Raw genomic sequence first — 24,772 nt, 5'->3', positions numbered from 1 at the left:
AAGAAGTTTCACAGAATGCTTCTGTGTAGTTTATATTTGAATATATTCCTTTTTCCACTACTACTCTCTTAGCGCTCCAAATGTCCAGTTGCATTTTCTACAGAAAGAGTGTTCAGATCCGCTCAATCAAAAGTATGGTTTAACTCTGTTAGCTGAATGCACAGATCAGAAAGAAGTTTCACAGAATGATTCTGTGTAGTTTATATTTGGAGACATTCCTTTTTCCACTATTACCCTCTTAGCGCTCCGAATCTCCACTTGCATTTTCTACAGAAAGAGTGTTTCAGAACGGCTCAATCAAAACTAAGGTTCAACTCTTTTAGTTGAACAAACAGAACAGAAAGAAGTTTCACACAATTCTTCTGTGTAGTTTTTATTTGTAGACATTCTTTTTCCCAATATAGGCCTCTTAGCGCTCAGAATGTCCAATTGCAGTTTCTACAGAAAGAGTGTTTCAGAACGGCTCAATCAAAAGTAAGGTTCAACTCTGTTAGTTGAATGCACAGAACAGAAAGAAGTTTCATACAATGCTTCTGTGTAGTTTATATTTGAACATATTCTTTTTTCCACTATTACCCACTTAGCGCTACGAATGTCCAGTTGCATTTTCTACAGACAGAGTGTTTCAAAACTGTTCAATCAAAAGTATGGTTTAACTCTGTTAGCTGAATGCTCAGATCAGAAAGAAGTTTCACAGAATGCTTCTGTGTAGTTTATATTTGAATATATTCCTTTTTCCACTACTACGCTCTTAGCGCTCCAAATGTCCAGTTGCATTTTCTACAGAAAGAGAGTTCAGATCTGCTCAATCAAAAGTATGTTTTAACTCTGTTAGCTGAATGCAGAGATCAGAAAGGAGATTCACCGAACGATTCCGTGTAGTTTATATTTGAAGACATTCCTTTTTCCACTATTACCCTCTTAGCGCTCCGAATCTCCACTTGCATTTTCTACAAAAAGAGTGTTTCATAACTGCTCAATCAAAAATATGTTTTATCTCTGTTAACTGAATTTACAGATCAGAAATAAGTTTCACAGAATGCATCTGTGTAGTTTTTATTTGAAGATATTCTTTTTCCCAATGTAGGCCTCTTAGCGCTTAGCATGTCCAATTGCAGTTTCTACAGAAAGAGTGTTTCAGAACAGCTCAATCAAAAGTAAGGTTCAACTCTGTTAGTTGAATGCACAGAACAGAAAGAATTTTCACAGAATGCTACTGTGTAGTTTATATTTGAATATATTCCTTTTTCCACTATTACCCTCTTAGCGCTCCGAATGTCCACTTGCATTTTCTACAGAAAGAGTGTTCAGAACTGCACAATCAAAAGTATGGTTTAACTCTTTTAGCTTAATGAACATATCAGAAATAAGTTTCACACAATGCTTCTGTGTAGTTTTTATTTGAAGATATTATTTTTCCCAATATAGGCCTCTTAGCGCTCAGAATGTCCAATTGCATTTTCTACAGAAAGAGTGTTTCAGAAAGGCTCAATCCAAAGTAAGGTTCAACTCTGTTAGTTGAATGCACAGAACAGAAAGAAGTTTCATACAATGCTTCTGTGTAGTTTATATTTGAACATATTCTTTTTTCCACTATTACCCACTTAGCGCTACGAATGTCCAGTTGCATTTTCTACAGACAGAGTGTTTCAAACCTGCTCAATCAAAAGTATGGTTTAACTCTGTTAGCTGAATGCTCAGATCAGAAAGAAGTTTCACAGAATGCTTCTGTGTAGTTTATATTTGAATATATTCCTTCTACCACTACTACGCTCATAGCGCTCCAAATGTCCAGTTGCATTTTCTACAGAAAGAGTGTTCAGATCTGCTCAATCAAAAGTATGGTTTAACTCTGTTAGCTGAATGCACAGATCAGAAAGAAGTTTCACCGAATGATTCTGTGTAGTTTATATTTGAAGACATTCCTTTTTCCACTATTACCCTCTTAGCGCTCGGAATCTCCACTTGCATTTTCTACAAAAAGAGTGTTTCATAACTGCTCAATCAAAAATATGTTTTATCTCTGTTAACTGAATTTACAGATCAGAAATAAGTTTCACAGAATGCATCTGTGTAGTTTTAATTTGATGATATCCTTTTTCCCAATGTAGGCCTCTTAGCGCTTAGAATGTCCAATTGCAGTTTCTACAGAAAGAGTGTTTCAGAACGGCTCAATCAAAAGTAAGGTTCAACTCTGTTAGTTGAATGCACAGAACAGGAAGAATTTTCACAGAATGCTACTGTGTAGTTTATATTTGAATATATTCCTTTTTCCACTATTACCCTCTTAGCGCTCCGATTGTCCACTTGCATTTTCTACAGAAAGAGTGTTCAGAACTGCGCAATCAAAAGTATGGTTTAACTCTGTTAGCTTAATGAACATATCAGAAATAAGTTTCACACAATGCTTCTGTGTAGTTTTTATTTGAAGATATTATTTTTCCCAATAGAGGCCTCTTAGCGCTCAGAATGTCCAATTGCAGTTTCTACAGAAAGAGTGTTTCAGAAAGGCTCAATCAAAAGTAAGGTTCAACTCTGTTAGTTGAATGCACAGAACAGAAAGAAGTTTCATACAATGCTTCTGTGTAGTTTATATTTGAACATATTCTTTTTTCCACTATTACCCACTTAGCGCTACGAATGTCCAGTTGCATTTTCTACAGACAGAGTGTTTCAAAACTGCTCAATCAAAAGTATGGTTTAACTCTGTTAGCTGAATGCTCAGATCAGAAAGAAGTTTCACAGAATGCTTCTGTGTAGTTTATATTTGAATATATTCCTTTTTCCACTACTACGCTCTTAGCGCTCCAAATGTCCAGTTGCATTTTCTACAGAAAGAGTGTTCAGATCTGCTCAATCAAAAGTATGGTTTAACTCTGTTAGCTGAATGCACAGATCAGAAAGAAGTTTCACCGAATGATTCTGTGTAGTTTATATTTGAAGACATTCCTTTTTCCACTATTACCCTCTTAGCGCTCCGAATCTCCACTTGCATTTTCTACAAAAAGAGTGTTTCATAACTGCTCAATCAAAAATATGTTTTATCTCTGTTAACTGAATTTACAGATCAGAAATAAGTTTCACAGAATGCATCTGTGTAGTTTTTATTTGAAGATATTCTTTTTCCCAATGTAGGCCTCTTAGCGCTTAGCATGTCCAATTGCAGTTTCTACAGAAAGAGTGTTTCAGAACGGCTCAATCAAAAGTAAGGTTCAACTCTGTTAGTTGAATGCACAGAACAGAAAGAATTTTCACAGAATGCTACTGTGTAGTTTATATTTGAATATATTCCTTTTTCCACTATTACCCTCTTAGCGCTCCGAATGTCCACTTGCATTTTCTACAGAAAGAGTGTTCAGAACTGCGCAATCAAAAGTATGGTTTAACTCTTTTAGCTTAATGAACATATCAGAAATAAGTTTCACACAATGCTTCTGTGTAGTTTTTATTTGAAGATATTATTTTTCCCAATATAGGCCTCTTAGCGCTCAGAATGTCCAATTGCAGTTTCTACAGAAAGAGTGTTTCAGAAAGGCTCAATCCAAAGTAAGGTTCAACTCTGTTAGTTGAATGCACAGAACAGAAAGAAGTTTCATACAATGCTTCTGTGTAGTTTATATTTGAACATATTCTTTTTTCCACTATTACCCACTTAGCGCTCCGAATGTCCAGTTGCATTTTCTACAGACAGAGTGTTTCAAAACTGCTCAATCAAAAGTATGGTTTAACTCTGTTAGCTGAATGCTCAGATCAGAAAGAAGTTTCACAGAATGCTTCTGTGTAGTTTATATTTGAATATATTCCTTTTTCCACTACTACTCTCTTAGCGCTCCAAATGTCCAGTTGCATTTTCTACAGAAAGAGTGTTCAGATCTGCTCAATCAAAAGTATGGTTTAACTCTGTTAGCTGAATGCACAGATCAGAAAGAAGTTTCACAGAATGATTCTGTGTAGTTTATATTTGGAGACATTCCTTTTTCCACTATTACCCTCTTAGCGCTCCGAATCTCCACTTGCATTTTCTACAGAAAGAGTGTTTCAGAACGGCTCAATCAAAACTAAGGTTCAACTCTTTTAGTTGAACAAACAGAACAGAAAGAAGTTTCACACAATTCTTCTGTGTAGTTTTTATTTGTAGACATTCTTTTTCCCAATATAGGCCTCTTAGCGCTCAGAATGTCCAATTGCAGTTTCTACAGAAAGAGTGTTTCAGAACGGCTCAATCAAAAGTAAGGTTCAACTCTGTTAGTTGAATGCACAGAACAGAAAGAAGTTTCATACAATGCTTCTGTGTAGTTTATATTTGAACATATTCTTTTTTCCACTATTACCCACTTAGCGCTACGAATGTCCAGTTGCATTTTCTACAGACAGAGTGTTTCAAAACTGCTCAATCAAAAGTATGGTTTAATTCTGTTAGCTTAATGCTCAGATCAGAAAGAAGTTTCACAGAATGCTTCTGTGTAGTTTATATTTGAATATATTCCTTTTTCCACTACTACGCTCTTAGCGCTCCAAATGTCCAGTTGCATTTTCTACAGAAAGAGTGTTCAGATCTGCTCAATCAAAAGTATGTTTTAACTCTGTTAGCTGAATGCAGAGATCAGAAAGGAGATTCACCGAATGATTCCGTGTAGTTTATATTTGAAGACATTCCTTTTTCCACTATTACCCTCTTAGCGCTCCGAATCTCCACTTGCATTTTCTACAAAAAGAGTGTTTCATAACTGCTCAATCAAAAATATGTTTTATCTCTGTTAACTGAATTTACAGATCAGAAATAAGTTTCACAGAATGCATCTGTGTAGTTTTTATTTGAAGATATTCTTTTTCCCAATGTAGGCCTCTTAGCGCTTAGCATGTCCAATTGCAGTTTCTACAGAAAGAGTGTTTCAGAACAGCTCAATCAAAAGTAAGGTTCAACTCTGTTAGTTGAATGCACAGAACAGAAAGAATTTTCACAGAATGCTACTGTGTAGTTTATATTTGAATATATTCCTTTTTCCACTATTACCCTCTTAGCGCTCCGAATGTCCACTTGCATTTTCTACAGAAAGAGTGTTCAGAACTGCGCAATCAAAAGTATGGTTTAACTCTTTTAGCTTAATGAACATATCAGAAATAAATTTCACACAATACTTCTGTGTAGTTTTTATTTGAAGATATTATTTTTCCCAATAGAGGCCTCTTAGCGCTCAGAATGTCCAATTGCAGTTTCTACAGAAAGAGTGTTTCAGAAAGGCTCAATCCAAAGTAAGGTTCAACTCTGTTAGTTGAATGCACAGAACAGAAAGAAGTTTCATACAATGCTTCTGTGTAGTTTATATTTGAACATATTCTTTTTTCCACTATTACCCACTTAGCGCTACGAATGTCCAGTTGCATTTTCTACAGACAGAGTGTTTCAAACCTGCTCAATCAAAAGTATGGTTTAACTCTGTTAGCTGAATGCTCAGATCAGAAAGAAGTTTCACAGAATGCTTCTGTGTAGTTTATATTTGAATATATTCCTTTTTCCACTACTACTCTCTTAGCGCTCCAAATGTCCAGCTGCATTTTCTACAGAAAGAGTGTTCAGATCTGCTCAATCAAAAGTATGGTTTAACTCTGTTAGCTGAATGCACAGATCAGAAAGAAGTTTCACAGAATGATTCTGTGTAGTTTATATTTGGAGACATTCCTTTTTCCACTATTACCCTCTTAGCGCTCTGAATCTCCACTTGCATTTTCTACAGAAAGAGTGTTTCAGAACAGCTCAATCGAAACTAAGGTTCAACTCTTTTAGTTGAACAAACAGAACAGAAAGAAGTTTCACACAATTCTTCTGTGTAGTTTTTATTTGTAGACATTCTTTTTCCCAATATAGGCCTCTTAGCGCTCAGAATGTCCAATTGCAGTTTCTACAGAAAGAGTGTTTCAGAACGGCTCAATCAAAAGTAAGGTTCAACTCTGTTAGTTGAATGCACAGAACAGAAAGAAGTTTCATACAATGCTTCTGTGTAGTTTATATTTGAACATATTCTTTTTTCCACTATTACCCACTTAGCGCTACGAATGTCCAGTTGCATTTTCTACAGACAGAGTGTTTCAAAACTGCTCAATCAAAAGTATGGTTTAACTCTGTTAGCTGAATGCTCAGATCAGAAAGAAGTTTCACAGAATGCTTCTGTGTAGTTTATATTTGAATATATTCCTTCTACCACTACTACGCTCTTAGCGCTCCAAATGTCCAGTTGCATTTTCTACAGAAAGAGTGTTCAGATCTGCTCAATCAAAAGTATGGTTTAACTCTGTTAGTTGAATGCACAGATCAGAAAGAAGTTTCACCGAATGATTCTGTGTAGTTTATATTTGAAGACATTTCTTTTTCCACTATTACCCTCTTAGCGCTCCGAATCTCCACTTGCATTTTCTACAAAAAGAGTGTTTCATAACTGCTCAATCAAAAATATGTTTTATCTCTGTTAACTGAATTTACAGATCAGAAATAAGTTTCACAGAATGCATCTGTGTAGTTTTAATTTGAAGATATCCTTTTTCCCAATGTAGGCCTCTTAGCGCTTAGAATGTCCAATTGCAGTTTCTACAGAAAGAGTGTTTCAGAACGGCTCAATCAAAAGTAAGGTTCAACTCTGTTAGTTGAATGCACAGAACAGGAAGAATTTTCACAGAATGCTACTGTGTAGTTTATATTTGAATATATTCCTTTTTCCACTATTACCCTCTTAGCGCTCCGAATGTCCACTTGCATTTTCTACAGAAAGAGTGTTCAGAACTGCGCAATCAAAAGTATGGTTTAACTCTGTTAGCTTAATGAACACATCAGAAATAAGTTTCACACAATGCTTCTTTGTAGTTTTTATTTGAAGATATTATTTTTCCCAATAGAGGCCTCTTAGCGCTCAGAATGTCCAATTGCAGTTTCTACAGAAAGAGTGTTTCAGAAAGGCTCAATCAAAAGTAAGGTTCAACTCTGTTAGTTGAATGCACAGAACAGAAAGAAGTTTCATACAATGCTTCTGTGTAGTTTATATTTGAACATATTCTTTTTTCCACTATTACCCACTTAGCGCTTCGAATGTAGAGTTGCATTTTCTACAGACAGAGTGTTTCAAAACTGCTCAATCAAAAGTATGGTTTAACTCTGTTAGCTGAATGCTCAGATCAGAAAGAAGTTACACAGAATGCTTCTGTGTAGTTTATATTTGAATATATTCCTTTTTCCACTACTACTGTCTTAGCGCTCCAAATGTCCAGTTGCATTTTCTACAGAAAGAGTGTTCAGATCTGCTCAATCAAAAGTATGGTTTAACTCTGTTAGCTGAATGCACAGATCAGAAAGAAGTTTCACAGAATGATTCTGTGTAGTTTATATTTGGAGACATTCCTTTTTCCACTATTACCCTCTTAGCGCTCCGAATCTCCACTTGCATTTTCTACAGAAAGAGTGTTTCAGAATGGCTCAATCGAAACTAAGGTTCAACTCTTTTAGTTGAACAAACAGAACAGAAAGAAGTTTCACACAATTCTTCTGTGTAGTTTTTATTTGTAGACATTCTTTTTCCCAATATAGGCCTCTTAGCGCTCAGAATGTCCAATTGCAGTTTCTACAGAAAGAGTGTTTCAGAACGGCTCAATCAAAAGTAAGGTTCAACTCTGTTAGTTGAATGCACAGAACAGAAAGAAGTTTCATACAATGCTTCTGTGTAGTTTATATTTGAAAATATTCTTTTTTCCACTATTACCCACTTAGCGCTACGAATGTCCAGTTGCATTTTCTACAGACAGAGTGTTTCAAAACTGCTCAATCAAATGTATGGTTTAACTCTGTTAGCTGAATGCTCAGATCAGAAAGAAGTTTCACAGAATGCTTCTGTGTAGTTTATATTTGAATATATTCCTTCTACCACTACTACGCTCTTAGCGCTCCAAATGTCCAGTTGCATTTTCTACAGAAAGAGTGTTCAGATCTGCTCAATCAAAAGTATGGTTTAACTCTGTTAGTTGAATGCACAGATCAGAAAGAAGTTTCACCGAATGATTCTGTGTAGTTTATATTTGAAGATATTCCTTTTTCCACTATTACCCTCTTAGCGCTCCGAATCTCCACTTGCATTTTCTACAAAAAGAGTGTTTCATAACTGCTCAATCAAAAATATGTTTTATCTCTGTTAACTGAATTTACAGATCAGAAATAAGTTTCACAGAATGCATCTGTGTAGTTTTAATTTGAAGATATCCTTTTTCCCAATGTAGGCCTCTTAGCGCTTAGAATGTCCAATTGCAGTTTCTACAGAAAGAGTGTTTCAGAACGGCTCAATCAAAAGTAAGGTTCAACTCTGTTAGTTGAATGCACAGAACAGGAAGAATTTTCACAGAATGCTACTGTGTAGTTTATATTTGAATATATTCCTTTTTCCACTATTACGCTCTTAGCGCTCCGAATGTCCACTTGCATTTTCTACAGAAAGAGTGTTCAGAACTGCGCAATCAAAAGTATGGTTTAACTCTGTTAGCTTAATGAACATATCAGAAATAAGTTTCACACAATGCTTCTGTGTAGTTTTTATTTGAAGATATTATATTTCCCAATAGAGGCCTCTTAGCTCTCAGAATGTCCAATAGCAGTTTCTACAGAAAGAGTGTTTCAGAAAGGCTCAATCAAAAGTAAGGTTCAACTCTGTTAGTTGAATGCACAGAACAGAAAGAAGTTTCATACAATGCTTCTGTGTAGTTTATATTTGAACATATTCTTTTTTCCACTATTACCCACTTAGCGCTACGAATGTCCAGTTGCATTTTCTACAGACAGAGTGTTTCAAAACTGCTCAATCAAAAGTATGGTTTAACTCTGTTAGCTGAATGCTCAGATCAGAAAGAAATTTCACAGAATGCTTCTGTGTAGTTTATATTTGAATATATTCCTTTTTCCACTACTACTCTCTTAGCGCTCCAAATGTCCAGTTGCATTTTCTACAGAAAGAGTGTTCAGATCTGCTCAATCAAAAGTATGGTTTAACTCTGTTAGCTGAATGCACAGATCAGAAAGAAGTTTCACAGAATGATTCTGTGTAGTTTATATTTGGAGACATTCCTTTTTCCACTATTACCCTCTTAGCGCTCCGAATCTCCACTTGCATTTTCTACAGAAAGAGTGTTTCAGAACGGCTCAATCAAAACTAAGGTTCAACTCTTTTAGTTGAACAAACAGAACAGAAAGAAGTTTCACACAATTCTTCTGTGTAGTTTTTATTTGTAGACATTCTTTTTCCCAATATAGGCCTCTTAGCGCTCAGAATGTCCAATTGCACTTTCAACAGAAAGAGTGTTTCAGAACGGCTCAATCAAAAGTAAGGTTCAACTCTGTTAGTTGAATGCACAGAACAGAAAGAAGTTTCATACAATGCTTCTGTGTAGTTTATATTTGAACATATTCTTTTTTCCACTATTACCCACTTAGCGCTACGAATGTCCAGTTGCATTTTCTACAGACAGAGTGTTTCAAAACTGCTCAATCAAAAGTATGGTTTAACTCTGTTAGCTGAATGCTCAGATCAGAAAGAAGTTTCACAGAATGCTTCTGTGTAGTTTATATTTGAATATATTCCTTTTTCCACTACTACGCACTTAGCGCTCCAAATGTCAAGTTGCATTTTCTACAGAAAGAGTGTTCAGATCTGCTCAATCAAAAGTATGTTTTAACTCTGTTAGCTGAATGCAGAGATCAGAAAGGAGATTCACCGAATTATTCCGTGTAGTTTATATTTGAAGACATATCTTTTTCCACTATTACCCTCTTAGCGCTCCGAATCTCCACTTGCATTTTCTACAAAAAGATTGTTTCATAACTGCTCAATCAAAAATATGTTTTATCTCTGTTAACTGAATTTACAGATCAGAAATAAGTTTCACAGAATGCATCTGTGTAGTTTTTATTTGAAGATATTCTTTTTCCCAATGTAGGCCTCTTAGCGCTTAGCATGTCCAATTGCAGTTTCTACAGAAAGAGTGTTTCAGAACAGCTCAATCAAAAGTAAGGTTCAACTCTGTTAGTTGAATGCACAGAACAGAAATAATTTTCACAGAATGCTACTCTGTAGTTTATATTTGACTATATTCCTTTTTCCACTATTACCCTCTTAGCGCTCCGAATGTCCACTTGCATTTTCTACAGAAAGAGTGTTCAGAACTGCGCAATCAAAAGTATGGTTTATCTCTGTTAACTGAATTTACAGATCAGAAATAAGTTTCACAGAATGCATCTGTGTAGTTTTAATTTGAAGATATCCTTTTTCCCTATGTAGGCCTCTTAGCGCTTAGAATGTCCAATTGCAGTTTCTACAGAAAGAGTGTTTCAGAACGGCTCAATGAAAAGTAAGGTTCAACTCTGTTAGTTGAATGCACAGAACAGGAAGAATTTTCACAGAATGCTACTGTGTAGTTTATATTTGAATATATTCCTTTTTCCACTATTACCCTCTTAGCGCTCCGAATGTCCACTTGCATTTTCTACAGAAAGAGTGTTGAGAACTGCGCAATCAAAAGTATGGTTTAACTCTGTTAGCTTAATGAACATATCAGAAATAAGTTTCACACAATGCTTCTGTGTAGTTTTTATTTGAAGATATTATTTTTCCCAATAGAGGCCTCGTAGCGCTCAGAATGTCCAATTGCAGTTTCTACAGAAAGAGTGTTTCAGAAAGGCTCAATCAAAACTAAGGTTCAACTCTGTTAGTTGAATGCACAGAACAGAAAGAAGTTTCATACAATGCTTCTGTGTAGTTTATATTTGAACATATTCTTTTTTCCACTATTACCCACTTAGCGCTACGAATGTCCAGTTGCATTTTCTACAGACAGAGTGTTTCAAAACTGCTCAATCAAAAGTATGGTTTAACTCTGTTAGCTGAATGCTCAGATCAGAAAGAAGTTTCACAGAATGCTTCTGTGTAGTTTATATTTGAATATATTCCTTTTTCCACTACTACTCTCTTAGCGCTCCAAATGTCCAGTTGCATTTTCTACAGAAAGAGTGTTCAGATCTGCTCAATCAAAAGTATGGTTTAACTCTGTTAGCTGAATGCACAGATCAGAAAGAAGTTTCACAGAATGATTCTGTGTAGTTTATATTTGGAGACATTCCTTTTTCCACTATTACCCTCTTAGCGCTCCGAATCTCCACTTGCATTTTCTACAGAAAGAGTGTTTCAGAACGGCTCAATCGAAACTAAGGGTCAACTCTTTTAGTTGAACAAGCAGAACAGAAAGAAGTTTCACACAATTCTTCTGTGTAGTTTTTATTTGTAGACATTCTTTTTCCCAATATAGACCTCTTAGCGCTCAGAATGTCCAATTGCAGTTTCTACAGAAAGAGTGTTTCAGAACGGCTCAATCAAAAGTAAGGTTCAACTCTGTTAGTTGAATGCACAGAACAGAAAGAAGTTTCATACAATGCTTCTGTGTAGTTTATATTTGAACATATTCTTTTTTCCACTATTACCCACTTAGCGCTACGAATGTCCAGTTGCATTTTCTACAGACAGAGTGTTTCAAAACTGCTCAATCAAAAGTATGGTTTAACTCTGTTAGCTGAATGCTCAGATCAGAAAGAAGTTTCACAGAATGCTTCTGTGTAGTTTATATTTGAATATATTCCTTTTTCCACTACTACTCTCTTAGCGCTCCAAATATCCAGTTGCATTTTCTACAGAAAGAGTGTTCAGATCTGCTCAATCAAAAGTATGGTTTAACTCTGTTAGCTGAATGCACAGATCAGAAAGAAGTTTCACCGAATGATTCTGTGTAGTTTATATTTGAAGACATTCCTTTTTCCACTATTACCCTCTTAGCGCTCCGAATCTCCACTTGCATTTTCTACAAAAAGAGTGTTTCATAACTGCTCAATCAAAAATATGTTTTATCTCTGTTAACTGAATTCACAGATCAGAAATAAGTTTCACAGAATGCATCTGTGTAGTTTTTATTTGAAGATATTCTTTTTCCCAATTTAGGCCTCTTAGCGCTTAGAATGTCCAATTGCAGTTTCTACAGAAAGAGTGTTTCAGAACGGCTCAATCAAAAGTAAGGTTCAAATCTGCTAGTTGAATGCACAGAACAGAAAGAATTTTCACAGAATGCTACTGTGTAGTTTATATTTGAATATATTCCTTTTTCCACTCTTACCCACTTAGCGCTCCGAATGTCCACTTGCATTTTCTATAGAAAGAGTGTTCAGAACTGCGCAATCAAAAGTATGGTTTAACTCTGTTAGCTTAATGAACATATCAGAAATAAGTTTCACACAATGCTTCTGTGTAGTTTTTATTTGAAGATATTATTTTTCCCAATAGAGGCCTCTTAGCGCTCAGAATGTCCAATTGCAGTTTCTACAGAAAGAGTGTTTCAGAAAGGCTCAATCCAAAGTAAGGTTCAACTCTGTTAGTTGAATGCACAGAACAGAAAGAAGTTTCATACAATGCTTCTGTGTAGTTTATATTTGAACATATTCTTTTTTCCACTATTACCCACTTAGCGCTACGAATGTCCAGTTGCATTTTCTACAGACAGACTGTTTCAAAACTGCTCAATCAAAAGTATGGTTTAACTCTGTTAGCTGAATGATCAGATCAGAAAGAAGTTTCACAGAATGCTTCTGTGTAGTTTATATTTGAATATATTCCTTTTTCCACTACTACTCTCTTAGCGCTCCAAATGTCCAGTTGCATTTTCTACAGAAAGAGTGTTCAGATCTGCTCAATCAAAAGTATGGTTTAACTCTGTTAGCTGAATGCACAGATCAGAAAGAAGTTTCACAGAATGATTCTGTGTAGTTTATATTTGGAGACATTCCTTTTTCCACTATTACCCTCTTAGCGCTCCGAATCTCCACTTGCATTTTCTACAGAAAGAGTGTTTCAGAACGGCTCAATCAAAACTAAGGTTCAACTCTTTTAGTTGAACAAACAGAACAGAAAGAAGTTTCACACAATTCTTGTGTGTAGTTTTTATTTGTAGACATTCTTTTTCCCAATATAGGCCTCTTAGCGCTCAGAATGTCCAATTGCAGTTTCTACAGAAAGAGTGTTTCAGAACGGCTCAATCAAAAGTAAGGTTCAAATCTGTTAGTTGAATGCACAGAACAGAAAGAAGTTTCATACAATGCTTCTGTGTAGTTTATATTTGAACATATTCTTTTTTCCACTATTACCCACTTAGCGCTACGAATGTCCAGTTGCATTTTCTACAGACAGAGTGTTTCAAAACTGCTCAATCTAAAGTATGGTTTAACTCTGTTAGCTGAATGCTCAGATCAGAAAGAAGTTTCACAGAATGCTTCTGTGTAGTTTATATTTGAATATATTCCTTTTTCCACTACTACGCTCTTAGCGCTCCAAATGTCCAGTTGCATTTTCTACAGAAAGAGTGTTCAGATCTGCTCAATCAAAAGTATGGTTTAACTCTGTTAGCTGAATGCACAGATCAGAAAGAAGTTTCACCGAATGATTCTGTGTAGTTTATATTTGAAGACATTCCTTTTTCCACTATTACTCTCTTAGCGCTCCGAATCTCCACTTGCATTTTCTACAAAAAGAGTGTTTCATAACTGCTCAATCAAAAATATGTTTTATCTCTGTTAACTGAATTTACAGATCAGAAATAAGTTTCACAGAATGCATCTGTGTAGTTTTTATTTGAAGATATTCTTTTTCCCAATGTAGGACTCTTAGCGCTTAACATGTCCAATTGCAGTTTCTACAGAAAGAGTGTTTCAGAACGGCTCAATCAAAAGTAAGGTTCAACTCTGTTAGTTGAATGCACAGAACAGAAAGAATTTTCACAGAATGCTACTGTGTAGTTTACATTTGAATATATTCCTTTTTTTACTATTACCCTCTTAGCGCTCCGAATATCCACTTGCATTTTCTACAGAAAGAGTGCTCAGAACTGCGCAATCAAAAGTATGGTTTAATTCTGTTAGCTTAATGAACATATCAGAAATAAGTTTCACACAATGCTTCTGTGTAGTTTTTATTTGAAGGTATTATTTTTCCCAATAGAGGCCTCTTAGCGCTCAGAATGTCCAATTGCAGTTTCTACAGAAAGAGTGTTTCAGAAAGGCTCAATCCAAAGTAAGGTTCAACTCTGTTAGTTGAATGCACAGAACAGAAAAAGTTTCATACAATGCTTCTGTGTAGTTTATATTTGAACATATTCTTTTTTCCACTATTACCCACTTAGCGCTACGAATGTCCAGTTGCATTTTCTACAGACAGAGTGTTTCAAAACTGCTCAATCAAAAGTATGGTTTAACTCTGTTAGCTGAATGCTCAGATCAGAAAGAAGTTTCACAGAATGCTTCTGTGTAGTTTATATTTGAATATATTCCTTTTTCCACTATTACTCTCTTAGCGCTCCAAATGTCCAGTTGCATTTTCTACAGAAAGAGTGTTCAGATCTGCTCAATCAAAAGTATGGTTTAAATCTGTTAGCTGAATGCACAGATCAGAAAGAAGTTTCACAGAATGATTCTGTGTAGTTTATATTTGGAGACATTCCTTTTTCCACTATTACCCTCTTAGCGCTCCGAATCTCCACTTGCATTTTCTACAGAAAGAGTGTTTCAGAACGGCTCAATCGAAACTAAGGGTCAACTCTTTTAGTTGAACAAGCAGAACAGAAAGAAGTTTCACACAATTCTTCTGTGTAGTTTTTATTTGTAGACATTCTTTTTCCCAATATAGGCCTCTTAGCGCTCAGAATGTCCAATTGCAGTTTCTACAGAAAGAGTGTTTCAGAACGGCTCAATCAAAAGTAAGGTTCAACTCTGTTAGTTGAATGCACAGAACAGAAAGAAGTTTCATACAATGCTTCTGTGTAGTTTATATTTGAACATATTCTTTTTTCCACTATTACCCACTTAGCGCTACGAATGTCCAGTTGCATTTTCTACAGACAGAGTGTTTCAAAACTGCTCAATCAAAAGTATGGTTTAACTCTGTTAGCTGAATGCTCAGATCAGAAAGAAGTTTCACAGAATGCTTCTGTGTAGTTTATATTTGAATATATTCCTTTTTCCACTACTACGCTCTTAGCGCTCCAAATATCCAGTTGCATTTTCTACAGAAAGAGTGTTCAGATCTGCTCAATCAAAAGAATGGTTTAAATCTGTTAGCTGAATGCACAGATCAGAAAGAAGTTTCACCGAATGATTCTGTGTAGTTTATATTTGAAGACATTCCTTTTTCCACTATTACCCTCTTAGCGCTCCGAATCTCCACTTGCATTTTCTACAAAAAGAGTGTTTCATAACTGCTCAATCAAAAATATGTTTTTTCTCTGTTAACTGAATTTACAGATCAGAAATAAGTTTCACAGAATGCATCTGTGTAGTTTTTATTTGAAGATATTCTTTTTCCCAATGTAGGCCTCTTAGCGCTTAGAATGTCCAATTGCAGTTTCTACAGAAAGAGTGTTTCAGAACGGCTCAATCAAAAGTAAGGTTCAACTCTGTTAGTTGAATGCACAGAACTGAAAGAATTTTCACAGAATGCTACTGTGTAGTTTATATTTGAATATATTCCTTTTTCCACTATTACCCTCTTAGCGCTCCGAATGTCCACTTGCATTTTCTACAGAAAGAGTGTTCAGAACTGCGCAATCAAAAGTATGGTTTAACTCTGTTAGCTTAATGAACATATCAGAAATAAGTTTCACACAATTCTTCTGTGTAGTTTTTATTTGAAGATATTATTTTTCCCAATATAGGCCTCTTAGCGCTCAGTATGTCCAATTGCAGTTTCTACAGAAAGAGTGTTTCAGAAAGGCTCAATCAAAAGTCAGGTTCAACTCTGTTAGTTGAATGCACAGAACAGAAAGAAGTTTCATACAATGATTCTGTGTAGTTTATATTTGAACATATTCTTTTTTCCACTATTACCCACTTAGCGCTACGAATGTCCAGTTGCATTTTCTACAGACAGAGTGTTTCAAAACTGCTCAATCAAAAGTATGGTTTAACTCTGTTAGCTGAATGCTCAGATCAGAAAGAAGTTTCACAGAATGCTTCTGTGTAGTTTATATTTGAATATATTCCTTTTTCCACTACTACTCTCTTAGCGCTCCAAATGTCCAGTTGCATTTTCTACAGAAAGAGTGTTCAGATCTGCTCAATCAAAAGTACGGTTTAACTCTGTTAGCTGAATGCACAGATCAGAAAGAAGTTTCACAGAATGATTCTGTGTAGTTTATATTTGGAGACATTCCTTTTTCCACTATTACCCTCTTAGCGCTCCGAATCTCCACTTGCATTTTCTACAGAAAGAGTGTTTCAGAACGGCTCAATCAAAACTAAGGTTCAACTCTTTTAGTTGAACAAACAGAACAGAAAGAAGTTTCACACAATTCTTCTGTGTAGTTTTTATTTGTAGATATTCTTTTTCCCAATATAGGCCTCTTAGCGCTCAGAATGTCCAATTGCAGTTTCTACAGAAAGAGTGTTTCAGAACGGCTCAATCAAAAGTAAGGTTCAACTCTGTTAGTTGAATGCACAGAACAGAAAGAAGTTTCATACAATGCTTCTGTGTAGTTTATATTTGAACATATTATTTTTTCCACTATTACCCACTTAGTGCTACGAATGTCCAGTTGCATTTTCTATAGACAGAGTGTTTCAAAACTGCTCAATCTAAAGTATGGTTTAACTCTGTTAGCTGAATGCTCAGATCAGAAAGAAGTTTCACAGAATGCTTCCGTGTAGTTTATATTTGAATATATTCCTTTTTCCACTACTTCGCTCTTAGCGCTCCAAATGTCCAGTTGCATTTTCTACAGAAAGAGTGTTCAGATCCGCTCAATCAAAAGTATGGTTTAACTCTGTTAGCTGAATGCACAGATCAGAAAGAAGTTTCACCGAATGATTCTGTGTAGTTTATATTTGAAGACATTCCTTTTTCCACTATTACCCTCTTAGCGCTCCGAATCTCCACTTGCATGTTCTACAAAAAGAGTGTTTCATAACTGCTCAATCAAAAATATGTTCTATCTCTGTTAACTGAATTTACAGATCAGAAATAAGTTTCACAGAATGCATCTGTGTAGTTTTTATTTGAAGATATTCTTTTTCCCAATATAGGCCTCTTAGCGCTTAGCATGTCCAATAGCAGTTTCTACAGAAAGAGTGTTTCAGAAAGGCTCAATCAAAAGTAAGGTTCAACTCTGTTAGTTGAATGCACAGAACAGAAAGAAGTTTCATACAATGCTTCTGTGTAGTTTATATTTGAACATATTCTTTTTTCCACTATTACCCACTTAGCGCTACGAATGTCCAGTTGCATTTTCTACAGACAGAGTGTTTCAAAACTGCTCAATCAAAAGTATGGTTTAACTCTGTTAGCTGAATGCTCAGATCAGAAAGAAATTTCACAGAATGCTTCTGTGTAGTTTATATTTGAATATATTCCTTTTTCCACTACTACTCTCTTAGCGCTCCAAATGTCCAGTTGCATTTTCTACAGAAAGAGTGTTCAGATCTGCTCAATCAAAAGTATGGTTTAACTCTGTTAGCTGAATGCACAGATCAGAAAGAAGTTTCACAGAATGATTCTGTGTAGTTTATATTTGGAGACATTCCTTTTTCCACTATTACCCTCTTAGCGCTCCGAATCTCCACTTGCATTTTCTACAGAAAGAGTGTTTCAGAACGGCTCAATCAAAACTAAGGTTCAACTCTTTTAGTTGAACAAACAGAACAGAAAGAAGTTTCACACAATTCTTCTGTGTAGTTTTTATTTGTAGACATTCTTTTTCCCAATATAGGCCTCTTAGCGCTCAGAATGTCCAATTGCACTTTCTACAGAAAGAGTGTTTCAGAACGGCTCAATCAAAAGTAAGGTTCAACTCTGTTAGTTGAATGCACAGAACAGAAAGAAGTTTCATACAATGCTTCTGTGTAGTTTATATTTGAACATATTCTTTTTTCCACTATTACCCACTTAGCGCTACGAATGTCCAGTTGCATTTTCTACAGACAGAGTGTTTCAAAACTGCTCAATCAAAAGTATGGTTTAACTCTGTTAGCTGAATGCTCAGATCAGAAAGAAGTTTCACAGAATGCTTCTGTGTAGTTTATATTTGAATATATTCCTTTTTCCACTACTACGCACTTAGCGCTCCAAATGTCAAGTTGCATTTTCTACAGAAAGAGTGTTCAGATCTGCTCAATCAAAAGTATGTTTTAACTCTGTTAGCTGAATGCAGAGATCAGAAAGGAGATTCACCGAATTATTCCGTGTAGTTTATATTTGAAGACATATCTTTTTCCACTATTACCCTCTTAGCGCTCCGAATCTCCACTTGCATTTTCTACAAAAAGATTGTTTCATAACTGCTCAATCAAAAATATGTTTTATCTCTGTTAACTGAATTTACAGATCAGAAATAAGTTTCACAGAATGCATCTGTGTAGTTTTTATTTGAAGATATTCTTTTTCCCAATGTAGGCCTCTTAGCGCTTAGCATGTCCAATTGCAGTTTCTACAGAAAGAGTGTTTCAGAACAGCTCAATCAAAAGTAAGGTTCAACTCTGTTAGTTGAATGCACAGAACAGAAATAATTTTCACAGAATGCTACTCTGTAGTTTATATTTGACTATATTCCTTTTTCCACTATTACCCTCTTAGCGCTCCGAATGTCCACTTGCATTTTCTACAGAAAGAGTGTTCAGAACTGCGCAATCAAAAGTATGGTTTATCTCTGTTAACTGAATTTACAGATCAGAAATAAGTTTCACAGAATGCATCTGTGTAGTTTTAATTTGAAGATATCCTTTTTCCCTATGTAGGCCTCTTAGCGCTTAGAATGTCCAATTGCAGATTCTACAGAAAGAGTGTTTCAGAACGGCTCAATGAAAAGTAAGGTTCAACTCTGTTAGTTGAATGCACAGAACAGGAAGAATTTTCACAGAATGCTACTGTGTAGTTTATATTTGAATATATTCCTTTTTCCACTATTACCCTCTTAGCGCTCCGAATGTCCACTTGCATTTTCTACAGAAAGAGTGTTGAGAACTGCGCAATCAAAAGTATGGTTTAACTCTGTTAGCTTAATGAACATATCAGAAATAAGTTTCACACAATGCTTCTGTGTAGTTTTTATTTGAAGATATTATTTTTCCCAATAGAGGCCTCGTAGCGCTCAGAATGTCCAATTGCAGTTTCTACAGAAAGAGTGTTTCAGAAAGGCTCAATCAAAACTAAGGTTCAACTCTGTTAGTTGAATGCACAGAACAGAAAGAAGTTTCATACAATGCTTCTGTGTAGTTTATATTTGAACATATTCTTTTTTCCACTATTACCCACTTAGCGCTACGAATGTCCAGTTGCATTTTCTACAGACAGAGTGTTTCAAAACTGCTCAATCAAAAGTATGGTTTAACTCTGTTAGCTGAATGCTCAGATCAGAAAGAAGTTTCACAGAATGCTTCTGTGTAGTTTATATTTGAATATATTCCTTTTTCCACTACTACTCTCTTAGCGCTCCAAATGTCCAGTTGCATTTTCTACAGAAAGAGTGTTCAGATCTGCTCAATCAAAAGTATGGTTTAACTCTGTTAGCTGAATGCACAGATCAGAAAGAAGTTTCACAGAATGATTCTGTGTAGTTTATATTTGGAGACATTCCTTTTTCCACTATTACCCTCTTAGCGCTCCGAATCTCCACTTGCATTTTCTACAGAAAGAGTGTTTCAGAACGGCTCAATCGAAACTAAGGGTCAACTCTTTTAGTTGAACAAGCAGAACAGAAAGAAGTTTCACACAATTCTTCTGTGTAGTTTTTATTTGTAGACATTCTTTTTCCCAATATAGACCTCTTAGCGCTCAGAATGTCCAATTGCAGTTTCTACAGAAAGAGTGTTTCAGAACGGCTCAATCAAAAGTAAGGTTCAACTCTGTTAGTTGAATGCACAGAACAGAAAGAAGTTTCATACAATGCTTCTGTGTAGTTTATATTTGAACATATTCTTTTTTCCACTATTACCCACTTAGCGCTACGAATGTCCAGTTGCATTTTCTACAGACAGAGTGTTTCAAAACTGCTCAATCAAAAGTATGGTTTAACTCTGTTAGCTGAATGCTCAGATCAGAAAGAAGTTTCACAGAATGCTTCTGTGTAGTTTATATTTGAATATATTCCTTTTTCCACTACTACTCTCTTAGCGCTCCAAATATCCAGTTGCATTTTCTACAGAAAGAGTGTTCAGATCTGCTCAATCAAAAGTATGGTTTAACTCTGTTAGCTGAATGCACAGATCAGAAAGAAGTTTCACCGAATGATTCTGTGTAGTTTATATTTGAAGACATTCCTTTTTCCACTATTACCCTCTTAGCGCTCCGAATCTCCACTTGCATTTTCTACAAAAAGAGTGTTTCATAACTGCTCAATCAAAAATATGTTTTATCTCTGTTAACTGAATTCACAGATCAGAAATAAGTTTCACAGAATGCATCTGTGTAGTTTTTATTTGAAGATATTCTTTTTCCCAATTTAGGCCTCTTAGCGCTTAGAATGTCCAATTGCAGTTTCTACAGAAAGAGTGTTTCAGAACGGCTCAATCAAAAGTAAGGTTCAAATCTGCTAGTTGAATGCACAGAACAGAAAGAATTTTCACAGAATGCTACTGTGTAGTTTATATTTGAATATATTCCTTTTTCCACTCTTACCCACTTAGCGCTCCGAATGTCCACTTGCATTTTCTATAGAAAGAGTGTTCAGAACTGCGCAATCAAAAGTATGGTTTAACTCTGTTAGCTTAATGAACATATCAGAAATAAGTTTCACACAATGCTTCTGTGTAGTTTTTATTTGAAGATATTATTTTTCCCAATAGAGGCCTCTTAGCGCTCAGAATGTCCAATTGCAGTTTCTACAGAAAGAGTGTTTCAGAAAGGCTCAATCCAAAGTAAGGTTCAACTCTGTTAGTTGAATGCACAGAACAGAAAGAAGTTTCATACAATGCTTCTGTGTAGTTTATATTTGAACATATTCTTTTTTCCACTATTACCCACTTAGCGCTACGAATGTCCAGTTGCATTTTCTACAGACAGACTGTTTCAAAACTGCTCAATCAAAAGTATGGTTTAACTCTGTTAGCTGAATGATCAGATCAGAAAGAAGTTTCACAGAATGCTTCTGTGTAGTTTATATTTGAATATATTCCTTTTTCCACTACTACTCTCTTAGCGCTCCAAATGTCCAGTTGCATTTTCTACAGAAAGAGTGTTCAGATCTGCTCAATCAAAAGTATGGTTTAACTCTGTTAGCTGAATGCACAGATCAGAAAGAAGTTTCACAGAATGATTCTGTGTAGTTTATATTTGGAGACATTCCTTTTTCCACTATTACCCTCTTAGCGCTCCGAATCTCCACTTGCATTTTCTACAGAAAGAGTGTTTCAGAACGGCTCAATCAAAACTAAGGTTCAACTCTTTTAGTTGAACAAACAGAACAGAAAGAAGTTTCACACAATTCTTGTGTGTAGTTTTTATTTGTAGACATTCTTTTTCCCAATATAGGCCTCTTAGCGCTCAGAATGTCCAATTGCAGTTTCTACAGAAAGAGTGTTTCAGAACGGCTCAATCAAAAGTAAGGTTCAAATCTGTTAGTTGAATGCACAGAACAGAAAGAAGTTTCATACAATGCTTCTGTGTAGTTTATATTTGAACATATTCTTTTTTCCACTATTACCCACTTAGCGCTACGAATGTCCAGTTGCATTTTCTACAGACAGAGTGTTTCAAAACTGCTCAATCTAAAGTATGGTTTAACTCTGTTAGCTGAATGCTCAGATCAGAAAGAAGTTTCACAGAATGCTTCTGTGTAGTTTATATTTGAATATATTCCTTTTTCCACTACTACGCTCTTAGCGCTCCAAATGTCCAGTTGCATTTTCTACAGAAAGAGTGTTCAGATCTGCTCAATCAAAAGTATGGTTTAACTCTGTTAGCTGAATGCACAGATCAGAAAGAAGTTTCACCGAATGATTCTGTGTAGTTTATATTTGAAGACATTCCTTTTTCCACTATTACTCTCTTAGCGCTCCGAATCTCCACTTGCATTTTCTACAAAAAGAGTGTTTCATAACTGCTCAATCAAAAATATGTTTTATCTCTGTTAACTGAATTTACAGATCAGAAATAAGTTTCACAGAATGCATCTGTGTAGTTTTTATTTGAAGATATTCTTTTTCCCAATGTAGGCCTCTTAGCGCTTAGCATGTCCAATTGCAGTTTCTACAGAAAGAGTGTTTCAGAACAGCTCAATCAAAAGTAAGGTTCAACTCTGTTAGTTGAATGCACAGAACAGAAATAATTTTCACAGAATGCTACTCTGTAGTTTATATTTGACTATATTCCTTTTTCCACTATTACCCTCTTAGCGCTCCGAATGTCCACTTGCATTTTCTACAGAAAGAGTGTTCAGAACTGCGCAATCAAAAGTATGGTTTATCTCTGTTAACTGAATTTACAGATCAGAAATAAGTTTCACAGAATGCATCTGTGTAGTTTTAATTTGAAGATATCCTTTTTCCCTATGTAGGCCTCTTAGCGCTTAGAATGTCCAATTGCAGATTCTACAGAAAGAGTGTTTCAGAACGGCTCAATGAAAAGTAAGGTTCAACTCTGTTAGTTGAATGCACAGAACAGGAAGAATTTTCACAGAATGCTACTGTGTAGTTTATATTTGAATATATTCCTTTTTCCACTATTACCCTCTTAGCGCTCCGAATGTCCACTTGCATTTTCTACAGAAAGAGTGTTGAGAACTGCGCAATCAAAAGTATGGTTTAACTCTGTTAGCTTAATGAACATATCAGAAATAAGTTTCACACAATGCTTCTGTGTAGTTTTTATTTGAAGATATTATTTTTCCCAATAGAGGCCTCGTAGCGCTCAGAATGTCCAATTGCAGTTTCTACAGAAAGAGTGTTTCAGAAAGGCTCAATCAAAACTAAGGTTCAACTCTGTTAGTTGAATGCACAGAACAGAAAGAAGTTTCATACAATGCTTCTGTGTAGTTTATATTTGAACATATTCTTTTTTCCACTATTACCCACTTAGCGCTACGAATGTCCAGTTGCATTTTCTACAGACAGAGTGTTTCAAAACTGCTCAATCAAAAGTATGGTTTAACTCTGTTAGCTGAATGCTCAGATCAGAAAGAAGTTTCACAGAATGCTTCTGTGTAGTTTATATTTGAATATATTCCTTTTTCCACTACTACTCTCTTAGCGCTCCAAATGTCCAGTTGCATTTTCTACAGAAAGAGTGTTCAGATCTGCTCAATCAAAAGTATGGTTTAACTCTGTTAGCTGAATGCACAGATCAGAAAGAAGTTTCACAGAATGATTCTGTGTAGTTTATATTTGGAGACATTCCTTTTTCCACTATTACCCTCTTAGCGCTCCGAATCTCCACTTGCATTTTCTACAGAAAGAGTGTTTCAGAACGGCTCAATCGAAACTAAGGGTCAACTCTTTTAGTTGAACAAGCAGAACAGAAAGAAGTTTCACACAATTCTTCTGTGTAGTTTTTATTTGTAGACATTCTTTTTCCCAATATAGACCTCTTAGCGCTCAGAATGTCCAATTGCAGTTTCTACAGAAAGAGTGTTTCAGAACGGCTCAATCAAAAGTAAGGTTCAACTCTGTTAGTTGAATGCACAGAACAGAAAGAAGTTTCATACAATGCTTCTGTGTAGTTTATATTTGAACATATTCTTTTTTCCACTATTACCCACTTAGCGCTACGAATGTCCAGTTGCATTTTCTACAGACAGAGTGTTTCAAAACTGCTCAATCAAAAGTATGGTTTAACTCTGTTAGCTGAATGCTCAGATCAGAAAGAAGTTTCACAGAATGCTTCTGTGTAGTTTATATTTGAATATATTCCTTTTTCCACTACTACTCTCTTAGCGCTCCAAATATCCAGTTGCATTTTCTACAGAAAGAGTGTTCAGATCTGCTCAATCAAAAGTATGGTTTAACTCTGTTAGCTGAATGCACAGATCAGAAAGAAGTTTCACCGAATGATTCTGTGTAGTTTATATTTGAAGACATTCCTTTTTCCACTATTACCCTCTTAGCGCTCCGAATCTCCACTTGCATTTTCTACAAAAAGAGTGTTTCATAACTGCTCAATCAAAAATATGTTTTATCTCTGTTAACTGAATTCACAGATCAGAAATAAGTTTCACAGAATGCATCTGTGTAGTTTTTATTTGAAGATATTCTTTTTCCCAATTTAGGCCTCTTAGCGCTTAGAATGTCCAATTGCAGTTTCTACAGAAAGAGTGTTTCAGAACGGCTCAATCAAAAGTAAGGTTCAAATCTGCTAGTTGAATGCACAGAACAGAAAGAATTTTCACAGAATGCTACTGTGTAGTTTATATTTGAATATATTCCTTTTTCCACTCTTACCCACTTAGCGCTCCGAATGTCCACTTGCATTTTCTATAGAAAGAGTGTTCAGAACTGCGCAATCAAAAGTATGGTTTAACTCTGTTAGCTTAATGAACATATCAGAAATAAGTTTCACACAATGCTTCTGTGTAGTTTTTATTTGAAGATATTATTTTTCCCAATAGAGGCCTCTTAGCGCTCAGAATGTCCAATTGCAGTTTCTACAGAAAGAGTGTTTCAGAAAGGCTCAATCCAAAGTAAGGTTCAACTCTGTTAGTTGAATGCACAGAACAGAAAGAAGTTTCATACAATGCTTCT

This window comes from Symphalangus syndactylus, chromosome 5 (assembly GCF_028878055.3).
Source record: "Symphalangus syndactylus isolate Jambi chromosome 5, NHGRI_mSymSyn1-v2.1_pri, whole genome shotgun sequence".
Lineage (NCBI taxonomy): Eukaryota > Metazoa > Chordata > Mammalia > Primates > Hylobatidae > Symphalangus > Symphalangus syndactylus.
Note: the sequence above shows the minus strand (reverse complement) of the source record.